The sequence below is a fragment of the Sciurus carolinensis genome, chromosome 5 (assembly GCF_902686445.1).
Source record: "Sciurus carolinensis chromosome 5, mSciCar1.2, whole genome shotgun sequence".
NCBI lineage: Eukaryota > Metazoa > Chordata > Mammalia > Rodentia > Sciuridae > Sciurus > Sciurus carolinensis.
The window spans coordinates 29,546,252-29,559,513 of record NC_062217.1 but is presented as its reverse complement, the minus strand read 5'-3'; the positions used below and the strand labels follow the sequence as shown (position 1 = coordinate 29,559,513).

The 13,262-nt window shown below is 36.6% G+C and overlaps 1 protein-coding gene across 6 annotated transcripts in view; it reads left to right on the top strand.

Annotated features, from left to right (window-relative positions):
• Positions 1 to 13,262, top strand: part of Stard13 (StAR related lipid transfer domain containing 13) — a 522,899-nt gene that overhangs the window by 456,168 nt on the left and 53,469 nt on the right. The gene's annotated exons all lie outside the window — the stretch shown is intronic.

Below are 13,262 nucleotides of genomic sequence, written 5' to 3'. Positions count from 1 at the left end.
CTCCTCTTAAACACTTCATAGTGGAGTTGAAGAAACTTAGTTGAATAAGTGAGGCATGAATACATGAACAAATAAGTAATGATTACAATTTGGATACTAATAAAGCATCCAATATAATTTATATTCTGCATGAGAGGAGATCTGTGTCTGTAGGACTTTAAAGTTCCCTAATGAAGGCACTGGAGAGAGATCAGAGTTGGAGGTGAGTATTAGTTTTGAGAGATAAGTTACTTCACTGCGGTCATATAGCTTGTTATGAGTTGATAGGACCTTAAAATCTGGTAACAGTGACATTCACTTTCAAGGCTCTTTCTAGTACATTCTGCATTAGCATAAAAAGATGGTAGTGTGAAGGGAAAATAATGATAATCAAAACTTGTCAACATTAGGAGAGACCAGTGCATGGTAGAAGCGTGTAAAATCATCTTAATTCATACATATTTTTATGCTCATAAGTTGGTCACTTCATGGTTCCTGTGTGAAAATAAAATAAATTTATATTAAAAATATCTTTGAATGTTCAAGAAAGCAATACTGTGAGTTTGCTCAAGTTCAAGATAACAATCTGGTCAGGTAGAAGAGCAAAGAACTCTTCAAATCATAAATTTGAACAGGAACAGGCTATTTGAACTAGAAAACAAATAAGCACAAAATGCCATTTATGAGAGTTTGTGAGTTGAATGGATGATTTGGTTGTGATTCTTTAAAGGTAATGAATTAGAAAAGCATTTTTTTCTTTTCTGCATGTTGAAGGCACCTGCCAAGCAGAAGCAGATCCTTCCTCAGAAGCATTCATTTCACTCAGTACTCTTCAGCCAGTATCTCATCTTGAGTTTTTCATCTTTTTGTTCACTGAGCATGTTAATTGCTAGTTGGCACTTATAAAAAAAAATAACAGTTTTATTTTTTAAATTATATTACATTATATTTTTCTCATTGAATTTTTTAATGTTTTCCTTAATTTATTTTTTATTTGTTCTTTTTAGTTATAGATGACAGTAGAGTGTGTTTTATATCATACATAAATGGAGTATTTTCCTTATATTGAAGTATGGTATATATATAAAGTAAAATTCACCCATTTTTAGTTCACATTTTTTTGACCAGTGCCTATAATCATATAACAACCAGCACAATGTAGACAAAGCACAGCTCTGTCACCCCCAATTCCCTTGTTCTAATTGATAACTTTAACCCATACTCCCAATCTCAGCAACCATTAATGTATTTTTTTCTATGTATTAGCTTTCCCTTTCCCAGAATGTCATACAAAGGAAATTAAAACAGTGTGTAGCCTTTTTAGCCTCTCTTCTTTCTCCTGGTGTAATGCATTTAAGATTCATTCATGTTGTTAGGTTTTTCACTAGTCCATTCTGTTTCATTTCTGAGTAGTATCCCATTATATGGATATACCACAGTTTGTTTATCTACTCACTTGGTATATTTGGGTTAATGCTGGTTTGAAATGATTTTAAGGGCACTCTGAACATTCGTATTCAAATTTTTGAGTGAGCATAAGTTTTCATTTCTTTTGAATAAAATCTTAGGAATGAGACTGTGGGGGCCATATGACAAATCTGTTTTAACTTAAGAAACCAGTAAATATTTCCAGAGTGATCCTACTCTTTTGTATTTCCACCAACAACACATGAGAGTTGTAATTGTGCTATACTTCTTTGTTGTCAGTTTTGGTTTTGTTTTTAGACTTTCTAACAGATGTCCAGTATTATTACATTGATTTTAATTTAAATTTTCCTAATGACTAATAATATTGAACATTTTTTGTGTACTTATTTGACATTCATCTGTCTTCTTTTGTAAAATAACTGTTCAAATCTTTTGCCCACTTTTAATTGTATTGTTTACTATTGTTGATTTCTGAGAGATTTTGTTCTAGATACAAATCCTTTGTCAGATACATGTTTTAAAAATACATGTTTGCTGGGCGCAATGGCACATGCCTGTAATCCTAGTTACTCAGAAGGCTGAGGCAAGAGTATCCCAAGTTCAAAGACAGACTTAGCAAAGAGCTAAGCAACTTAGCAAGACCCTGTCTCAAAATAAAAAATAAAAGGGGCTGGGGATGTGGTTTAGTGGTTGAGTGCCCCTGGGTTCAATCCCTAGAAGATATATATATGTTTTTAAACTATTTTCTGCTTGTCCATTGTCTTTTCAATATCTTAGCAGTATTTTTCCTAGGATGAAAACTTTCAATTTTGCTGAAGTCTAAGTTATTTATTTATCTATTTTTTCATGTTTTTAAAGTATTTACTTAATATAAGGTCATACTTATTTTTCCTATATTTTCTTCTAGATATTTAACAACTACCTTTTATATTTATATATGATCCATTCTGAGTTGACTTTTGTGTAACATGCACAGTGTGGATCAAGATTCATTTTTTTGCATATCAATATCCAAAATATCCAAGATTCATTTTTTTGCATATCAATATCCAAACAATATCCAATTGTTTCAGTTCCATGTTGAATAGACGATGCTATCTTTCCTTTGACCATATATGTATGTATTTCTATCTCTTTGGATCTGCTCTACTTATTTATATGTCTATCCTTTTACCAATTTGACATTGCCTTGACTATTTAGCTTTAGATAACTCTTAGGATCCAATAGTGAGTTCTCCAACTTGTTTTTTTTTTCCCTTCCAGGATGTTTTGACTATTCTAGTTCCTCTGCCTGACCATATAAATGTTAAAAACAACTTGTCAGTATCTATTTTAAAAATCCTACTGTGGTTTTGGTTTGGATTTTGTTGAATTTAGGTATTAGTTGGAAAGAACTGATACCTTAATAATATTTACTCTTCTGTTCTAAAACAGTATATGTCTCTCTATTTAGGTGTCTGATTTTCCAACAGTGATTTTAGTTTTCAGTATATGGATGTTATACATACTTACTTGATAGTACCTAGGAATTTCTTGGTTGTGTTGCTATTGTAAATGATACTCTCTTTTATCATTTCAAATTCCAGTTATCTATTGCTAGAATGTATTTTTTTGTATATTGTCCTTTAATCCTGCAGTCTTTCTAGACTCACTCATTAGTTCCAGTAGCTTTGTTTTACTTTACTTAGAATTTGATCTTTAAAACGTTAATGAAATACTGCATTTTAAACCAAGAATAAAAATTCTATTACATATTTTAAAATCAAAATTTCAGGCACAAAGACTGAGTGAGCAACTCTGTTCACAGGATGATATATGTGGTTTAGTGGGTCAAGCTTTAAATCTCAAACATGGGTGGTAGATCCTTATCTACTCACTTCTGCCTGTGAGCCAAAATGCTTAGAATAAGTTATGAACTTTTCTATCAAAGTCTACACTTTAAAAAAATGTCTTTCAGATGTGTTATGGGAATGAGCCAATGCTATTAATATGAAATCATATAGACATATACAGTTCTGAGTAATAATACTTGTGTCAGTCAGAAAAGTCAAGAAGTCTTCTCTTGTAGAATACATGACCATTGGGACACAGCTGTAGAAAAAATTCATATGTCTGGACCCCAAAAGGCATTACTACATCAACACAAGGGAGGGCAACAATACTAGACACTGCAGCACTCCTGATAAGAGCCCAGCTTGTGTAAAAATGGTTAGAGTGACAGGAGGTTATTATAATTGGAAGAATTCTTAGGGCAGCTATGTCTCCAAAAATATTATGAAGCAAGAAAAACTTTTGGCTAGAGGTGTGTGAACTAAAATTCTTGGGCCGCAGGAGCTATGGGTAGAACAGAGGCCAAAGGAGTAATCACACCCAGGGTGGATCAAAGGGAGCAGGCGGAGGAGGTAGACAGATGGAGGTGGCTTAGCCAAGAAGCAGCAGCATGGAGTTTCTTTCCCTTACTGTGAGTTCCATCAAGACACAGATTCCCTGCCTTGCAAACAGCAGAAAGTAGGCAGAAGATCTCCAGCCCAAGGGAAATGACAGCTCTTTTAAAAGTTTGAGACTGATGAGTGGTTAATTAGACACTCACCCACTCAGGATGGTAAGTCATGATTAATGCCAAAAGAGCAGTAAGAGGTTGCAATTTTGTTCATTTTCTTTCTTATGTACTGTAGATACAGAGATGGAGCTGGTCTCCTGTTTTATTTTTAAAACTTCGTGGGCTGTACAGTTCTCATACATATTTGAAATGCTGAGATATTGCAGAATTGTGGAGAAATCCTAGCCCAAGGGCAGGGTGGCTTCTGCCAGGTAGACTAAAGAAGACAGGAAAGCTGGAAGTCTCCTGTGAATGATATCAATGACAAAAATTTTACTTACCTTTGGATTTCTGCAGATGTCTCTCCTGTGTAGACAGGCAGCTAATGTGCTAGGTCCCAATTTACTAGAGAATTATCACCTTTTTTTGATTGGTTTGGAAATATATATAATGTACTAAGGGTGCAGCTGGCAGGAAGGGCCCAGGACTAGCTCCAAATATGTGGATGTGTAGATCCCATTTTCTTTTTTTAATTTTTGCAGCTCTTAATTTTAGTCCCCAGAAATTAGACAGGTTTTCTGTCTTTGTTGAAGGCATGAAGTTCCAGAATGACAGCTGAATTTCACTGTGGCTCCAGGAAAGCTAACAGGATCAGTATACAATAGGCACTCTATAAATGTTTGTTACTGCCAATCACAAGAGTATGCTATTATTTTAGCAACCATAGTTAAAATTCTCTTCAGATATTTTTGATTGAATCCTTAACTTAAAAAATTTTCTCTTGTAAGTCATGGGAAGCTCATTGCGAATCTAAGTTAAGCAAAATGAGTGAAACAACAACTCTTTCAGACAGTAGGGATAATCAAGGTGTCAAACTAACTTGTAAAGCTTGTCTTAAGGAACATTAAATCAAACCAAAGATCCAGGATGAAATTTTTTAGAGAAGTAACATGTTCTATTAGCATTTTGATATGTTCACAGTGTTCACTCAGACTGCTAACATAGGGCCTTGGATTTCTAAGTGGGTGTTAGTTACCATTTGCATACTTTGTTTTGTTAATAAATGCTAATTAATTATAGTATGTGTAAAATAAGGGCATCCAAAGTGTTCAGTGTTGTTTGATGGAGCTATGGATTTGGTTAGGACCATGGAGTGTATCTCTGCCATTCATATTTGAAGGAATAATATATGACACTGAGTTTCATATGGAGCAAGGAGGGGAGTCTAATGAGAATGATATTTACAATTCAGCTCTACATATAAAGACCCACATTTGATTTGAGTATGATAATGACATTAATAATATTAAATAATGCTAATCTTCATGAATATTGATAATATATTATAAATATTTTCCCTTCTAGAATGTTTATCACAGAAAATGTACAGTGTTACATATTGTATTATTGTGTCATATAATAGTATATGATTATTAATTGACTCAGTCCTTGGACAAGTTAGTGGGCAAAGGTTATAGGAGATTACTTGATCCTTACAGCATCCTTCCACTTTTACAATCTTGGGTCTGCAAATAAATACGATTCCCAATGAACAGTTATTTTATTTCTTTAAAACACTAGCAAAATTCTGTCTGTGTACCAGGCACTTCTCTTGAGCATTTTTACAAATATTTACTCTGAATTCTCATAGCAATCCTATAAGATAGGCCCTAACATATTCCCATTTTACAGAGGAGGAAAGTGAGACTTCAAATAATTTGCCCACCAATATCTAGTAAAATGCTAGTAGGAATTATCCACAAGAACACTGATGTGACTATTCTGAACATTTAATTTTGATGGTACTATTTCAAACATTTAATTTTTTAAGTTAAATGAATATTCAGAAAAGGTCTCTTTATTCTCATCCCCACTCCCACCATGAACCTCGCCACCATGATAGCCTATGCAGTATGAGAACAAGCTAGGGGTAGTCAGGTACAGACCTGGGGGAGTCAAAACAGGGCATTTCTCTATGCATTATTTTGCATGAAAACATTGATTTCATGTTTTAAAATAGCCTCCTTTGTGACCTTTTCTAAGGAGCTACTCAAGGTGACTTTGTGATCCTTGAACTTTCAGGAAGAATACACAGGAAACTATGAAATCAGGCAACAGATTGAGGAAAGAAGAAGGAGTTTATATTTTTAATATTACTCACTTTTCTCTATGTGCATTTTTAGGTGTTTGTATTACATTAGCTGTGTTTTTAAAAATGCCTTGCTTTGCCAGAAAATGGTTAGCATGTAGTAAGTACCATAATGCACTAAGTAGTGTGCGCCCATTTAGTTGCCACCACAACCTGTGAAGAACAGATATGGTAGCTGCTGTTGTTCAAGGTGACCACCTGGGTGGTGGAGATGCCCTACCCTGAGACAGGGAGCAATCACCTCCCTGGCAGGTGGTGCAGGGGGCTGGTGAAGGTCCAAGAAGTGGCCAGAAGGGAAAATAAGATGAGCAGATGTGCCTGGGTCACCAGGGGAAGGTTGAGATGTCCATAGTGCAGCTGGGTGAACAGGGACCTCACTGGAGACTAAAGTCATCAGCATTGTAGGGTCTAAAGATTCTGAGAGTGGTGAGGTCACTGGAGATGGGGGCAGGAAAAGAGTAAGAGCCCAAGACTGAGGCTGGGGAATCCTCATCCACAGGGCAGGAGAAGAGAAGCCCCCATCGTGTGGTGTCAGTGAACAGAGACTTCTAAACTGTTCAGTTCCCACTGGGCTGTTTGTGTTCTGCTTTCAGTTCTTAACCTTTCTCAGAAATCTCTGGCTGTGACCCCTACTTCAACTTGGACTGGTTCTCACTAGTGAAATTACTGGATCAGATGAAGTTGTTGTAAACAGTCAAAAAGCTTAGCACTTTTTGGAATTTTCTAATATAGGCATATGCAAATATATAATTTTGAAATTCTACAAACTTAAATCTAAGAAAACCTCCCCACCACCCTTTATTTCTTCTTTTTTCTCAGGTATGTACCTCTGGACCCCTTTGGTTGTCATCCTTTACTGATTGGCCCATAAAATTATGCTATTATTTGAAACTTTGATCATTAGAATATAGAACTTAACATTATCTTCCTATGCAAGATAGATGACATCACACAAGGCCACACATATGTCCTCTCTTCTGACAACAGCTAACCATGGCCTCCATTTTTCTCCCACATCTCAGCTAATATCCAGAGGGAGTTGTTTGGAGTTCAAGGTCACTTTTCCTGCTGCAGCCTGAACACTTGGTGGAAGAGCCAGAAGAGAGAATTCAGCAGAGCAGAGGCATGACCTTCCCAGACTGGCTCCACAGTGCCATGCTGATGGTCACTTGCTGATTTCCTATTACTCTTATGTTTTACCTCCCCCAGACACCCTACCGATGGCCTATGACTTTTGAAAGGCCCAGCCCTCAGAGATTACATACCAGAGCTATGTGTTTGGCACAGCATAACCACTTTGCTCTCCAGAATCAGTGTTTGCTGAACCCCATCTGCACACAGCCCTTTCCCATGCCCTGTGGCTATAGCCCAGAAGAGGAGCTAGCCCCTGTCTTGCTTGAACTTGCTCACCTTTGATCCCTGTGTCAGTAGCCCATCTTCAGTGACTTAGTTCCTGAATGTCTTTGAGGGCCCCACCCAGAACACTCCTCAGCAGATGGGGCTAAGTCCACTGCCCTGCTACGGAACCCAGGGTGAGAAGTTCAGGCTGCTGGGCTTGACTCAAAATTGTCTCAAAGAGATGAACTCTCTTGTTCTCTTGTTATTTCTCACATGCCTTTGGCAGGAATTTTAGAACTATCATAGGAAACTGGCCATGAAATTGGCATGAGTGACCTCGTGTCCAATCTGAAGTTTGGCAGTTTAAATGTAAAATATGAGTCTAAAATATGAGAAAGAAAGGAGTCCTATTGTTTTCCCATACATCTGTAGACGGAGACTTCTGTGGTTTCCCCAGGCTTCTGTGCAGAGTGGGTTTTTTTTTTTTTTTTTTTTTTTTATTTATTTTTACGTTTACATAGGGTAATGATGTTTATTATATTTTTCCCCTCCCCCCCACCCCTCCCACCCCTCCCACCCCTCCCACCCCTCTTTTCCCTCTACACAGTCCTTCTTTCCTTCATTCTTACTGCTCTCCTTAGCCTAACTCTAAACCTAACCCTAAACCTAATGCTAGCCCCTCCCACCCCCCATTATATGTCCTCATCCGCTTATCAGCGAGATCATTCGTCCTTTAGTTTTTTGAGATTGGCTTATCTCACTTAGCATGATATTCTCCAATTTCGACCATTTGCCTACAAATGCCATAATTTTATCATTCTTCATTGCGGAGTAATATTCCATTGTATAAATATGCCACAGTTTCTTTATCCATTCATCAACTGAAGGACATCTAGGTTGGTTCCACAATCTGGCTATGGTGAATTGAGCAGCAATGAACATTGATGTGGCTGTATCTCTGTAGTATGCTGATTTTAAGTCCTTTGGGTATAGGCCAAGGAGTGGGATAGCTGGGTCAAATGGTGTTTCCATTCCAAGCTTTCTGAGGAATCTCCACACTGCTTTCCAGAGTGGTTGCACTAATTTGCAACCCCACCAGCAATGTATGAGTGTTCCTTTTTCACCACATCCTCGCCAACACCTATTGTTGCTTGTATTCTTGATAATCGCCATTCTAATTGGGGTGAGATGAAATCTTAGGGTAGTTTTGATTTGCATTTCCCTTATTACTAGGGATGTTGAACATTTTTTCATATATCTGGTGATTACTTGTACATCTTCTTCTGTGAAGTGTCTGTTCATTTCCTTAGCCCATTTGTTGATTGGATTATTTGTATTCTTGGTGTAGAGTTTTTTGAGTTCTTTATAGATTCTGGAAATTAGCGCTCTATCTGAGGTATGGTTGGCAAAGATATTCTCCCACTCTGTAGGCTCTCTCTTCACATTTCTGATAGTTTCCTTTGCTGAGAGAAAGCTTTTTAGTTTGAATCTATCCCAGTTGTTTATTCTTGCTTTTATTTCTTGTGCTATGGGAGTCCTGTTAAGGAAATCTGATCCTGAGCCAACAAGTTGAAGATTTGGACCTACTTTTTCTTCTATAAGATGCAGGGTCTCTGGTCTGATTCCGAGGTCCTTGATCCATTTTGAGTTGAGTTTTGTGTAGGGTGAGAGATAGGGGTTTAGTTTCATTCTATTGCATATAGTTTTCCAGTTTTCCCAGCACCATTTGTTGAAGAGGCTATCTTTTCTCCATTGCATATTGTTGGAACCTTTGTCTAGTATGAGAAAATTGTATTTATTTGGGTTTGTGTCCATGTCCTCTATTCTGTACCATTGATCTACCTGTCTATTTTGGTACCAATACCATGCCGTTTTTGTTACTATTGCTTTGTAGTAGAGTTGAAGATCTGGTATTGCAATACCCCCTGCTTCGCTCTTGCTACTGAGGATTGCTTTAGCTATTCTAGGTTTTTATTCTTCCAGATGAATTTCATAATTGCTTGCTCTATTTCTGCGAGGTACATCATTGGGATTTTAATTGGAATTGCATTGAATCTGTATAGAACTTTAGGTAGTATAGCCATTTTGACGATATTAATTCTGCCTATCCAGGAACATGGGAGATCTTTCCATCTTCTAAGGTTTTCTTGAATTTCTTTCTTTAGTGTTCTGTAGTTCTCATTGTAGAGGTCTTTCACCTCTTTTGTGAGATTGATTCCCAAGTATTTTATTTTTTTCGATGCTATTGTGAATGGAGTAGTTTTCCTAATTTCTCTTTCTGAAGATTCATCACTTATGTATAAAAATGCATTGGATTTATGAGCATTGATCTTGTAACCTGCTACTTTACTGAATTCACTTATGAGTTCTAAAAGTTTTCTGGTGGAATTTCCAGGTTCCTCTAAATATATAATCATGTCATCAGCGAACAGGGATAGTTTGAGTTCTTCTTTTCCTATTCGTATCCCTTTAATTTCTTTGGTTTGTCTGATTGCTCTGGCTAGAGTCTCAAGGACGATGTTGAATAGAAGCGGTGAAAGAGGGCATCCCTGCCTTGTTCCAGTTTTTAGGGGGAACGCTTTCAGTTTTTCACCATTTAGAATGATATTAGCCATGGGCTTAGCGTAGATGGCCTTTATAATGTTTAGGAATGTTCCCATTACCCCAATTTTTTCTAGTGTTTTGAGCATGAAGGGATGCTGTATTTTATCAAATGCTTTTTCTGCATCTATTGAAATAATCATGTGATTCTTAACTTTAAGTCTGTTGATATGGTGAATGACATTTATTGATTTCCGAATGTTGAACCAACCTTGCATCCCTGGGATAAAACCCACTTGATCGTGGTGCACTATCTTTTTAATATATATTTGTATGCGATTTGCTAAAATTTTGTTGAGAATTTTTGCATCGATGTTCATTAAGGATATTGGTCTGAAATTTTCTTTCCTTGATGTGTCTCTGTCTGGTTTAGGTATCAGGGTGATATTGGCTTCATAGAACGAGTTTAGTAGGGTTCCCTCCTCTTCTATTTCATGGAATAATTTGAGGAGTATTGGAATGAGCTCTTCTTTAAAGGTTTTATAGAACTCGGCTGAGAATCCATCTGGTCCTGGACTTTTCTTTGTTGGTAGGCTTTTGATGACCTCTTCTATTTCATTGCTTGAAATTGGTTTATTTAAGTTGTGTATGTCCTCCTCGTTCAGTTTAGGTAGTTCATATGTCTCTAGAAATTTGTTGATGTCTTTGAGGTTTTCTGTTTTGTTGGAGTATAGATTTTCGAAATAGCTTCTAATTATGTTTTGTATTTCACTCGTGTCTGTTGTGATGTTTCCTTGTTCATTCCGAATTTTAGTAATTTGAGTTTTCTCCCTCTTTCTCTTTGTTAGTGTGGCTAAGGGTTTATCAATTTTATTTATTTTTTCAAAGAACCAACTATTTATTTTATTAATTTTTCCGATTGTTTCTTTTGTTTCGATTTCGTTGATTTCGGCTCTGATTTTAACTGTTTCCTGTCTTCTACTACTTTTGGTATTGGTCTGCTCTTCTTTTTCTAGTGCTTTGAGCTGTAGTGTTAACTCGTTTATTTGTTGATTTCTACTTCTTTTGTTGAATGCACCCCATGAAATAAATCTTCCTCTAAGTACTGCTTTCATAGTGTCCCAGAGATTTTGATATGATGTGTCTTTGTTCTCGTTTACTTCTAAGAATTTTTTTATTTCCCTCCTGATGTCTTCTGTTATCCATTCATCATATAATAGTGTATTATTTAGTCTCCAGGTATTGGAGAAGTTTCTGTTTTTTATTCTGTCATTTATTTCTAATTTCAATCCATTATGATCTGATAGAGTGCAAGGTAGTATCTCTATCTTCTTGTATTTACTAACAGTAGCTTTGTGGCATAAAATATGGTCTATTTTAGAGAAGGATCCATGTGCTGCTGAGAAGAAAGTGTATTCATTCTTTGTTGGATGGTATATTCTATATATGTCCGTTAAGTCTAAATTGCTGATTGTGTTGTTGAGATCTATAGTTTCTTTATTCAATTTTTGTTTGGAAGATCTATCTAGTGGTGAGAGAGGTGTGTTAAAATCGCCTAGTATTATTGTGTTGTGGTCTATTTGATTTCTGGAATTGAGAAGGATTTGTTTGACGTACGTGGATGAGCCAATGTTCGGGGCATAGATATTTATGATTGTTATGTCTTGCTGATTTATGCTTCCCTTAAGCAGCATGTAGTGTCCTTCTTTATCCCTTCTGACTAGTTTTGGTTTGAAGTCCACATTATCTGAGATGAGGATGGATACTCCAGCTTTTTTGCTGTGTCCGTGTGCATGGTATGTTTTTCCCCATCCTTTCACCTTTAGTCTATGGGTGTCTCTTTCTATGAGATGTGTCTCTTGCAGGCAGCATATTGTTGGATTTTTCTTTTTAATCCAATCTGCCAGTCTGTGTCTTTTGATTGATGAATTCAGGCCATTAACATTCAGGGTTATTATTGTGATATGATTTGTATTCCCAGTCAATTGACTCATATTTGTTTTTGACATGATTCGGTTTCTCCTTTATTTGGCTATTCCTTTAGGCTAGCGCCTCCTGTTGCTGATTTGCATCGTTGTTTTTCATCTCTTCCTCATGGAATATTTTGCTGAGAATGTTCTGTAATACTGGCTTTCTTTTTGTAAATTCCTTTAGCTTTTGTTTATCATGGAAGGATCTTATTTCATCGTCAAATTTGAAGGTAAGTTTTGCTGGGTATAAGATTCTTGGTTGGCATCCATTTTCTTTCAGGGCTTGGTATATGTTGTTCCAGGCCCTTCTAGCTTTTAGGGTCTGGATTGAAAAATCTGCTGATATTCTTATTGGTTTCCCTCTGAATGTAATTTGATTCTTTTCTCTCGCGGCCTTTAAAATTCTGTCTTTATTTTGTATGTTAGGTATTTTCATAATAATGTGCCTTGGTGTGGGTCTGTTGTAATTTTGTATGTTTGGAGTTCTATAAGCCTCTTGTACTTGGTTTTCCATTTCGTTCTTCAGATTTGGGAAATTTTCTGTTATTATTTCATTGAATAGATTGTTCATTCCTTTGGTTTGTTTCTCTAAGCCTTCCTCAATCCCAATAATTCTCAAATTTGGCCTTTTCATGATATCCCATAGTTCTTGGAGATTCTGTTCATGATTTCTTACCATCTTCTCTGTTTGTTCCACTTTGTTTTCAAGGTTAAATATTTTGTCTTCAATGTCTGAGGTTCTGTCTTCCAGGTGTTCTATCGTATTGGTTATGCTTTCTATGGAGTTTTTAACTTGGTTTATTGTTTCCTTCATTTCAAGGATTTCAGTTTGGTTTTTTTTCAGTATCTCTAACTCTTTATTGAAATGATCTCTTGCTTCCCGTATTTGGTCTTTTAACTGTTGATTGGTGCGATCATTTAATGCCTGCATTTGCTCTTTCATCTCCTCCTTCAATGCCTGCATTTGCTCTTTCATCTCCTCATTAGCTTCCCTGATCGTTTTAATTACGTACATTCTGAACTCCCTTTCTGACATTTCTTCTGCTCTGCTGTCATTGGGTTTTATTGATGTAGTATCTAGGTTTGTTTGGGACATTTTCTTCCCTTGTTTTCTCATAATGGTCAGTTGTCAGTGGGACCCTGAGATATTGCAGTTTTCCACTATTGGCTTATAGTGTCCCAGTAGATTTCCAGTGTATCACCTCCCAGCCTTCAGTAGCCTGATGTCTTGGAGGAATCTGATAAAGCAGCTCATTCGAAGAATACTGCCCCTAGCCCCCTACTGGTTCCACGTTTTGGAACTGGCTCTGTGCGGAAA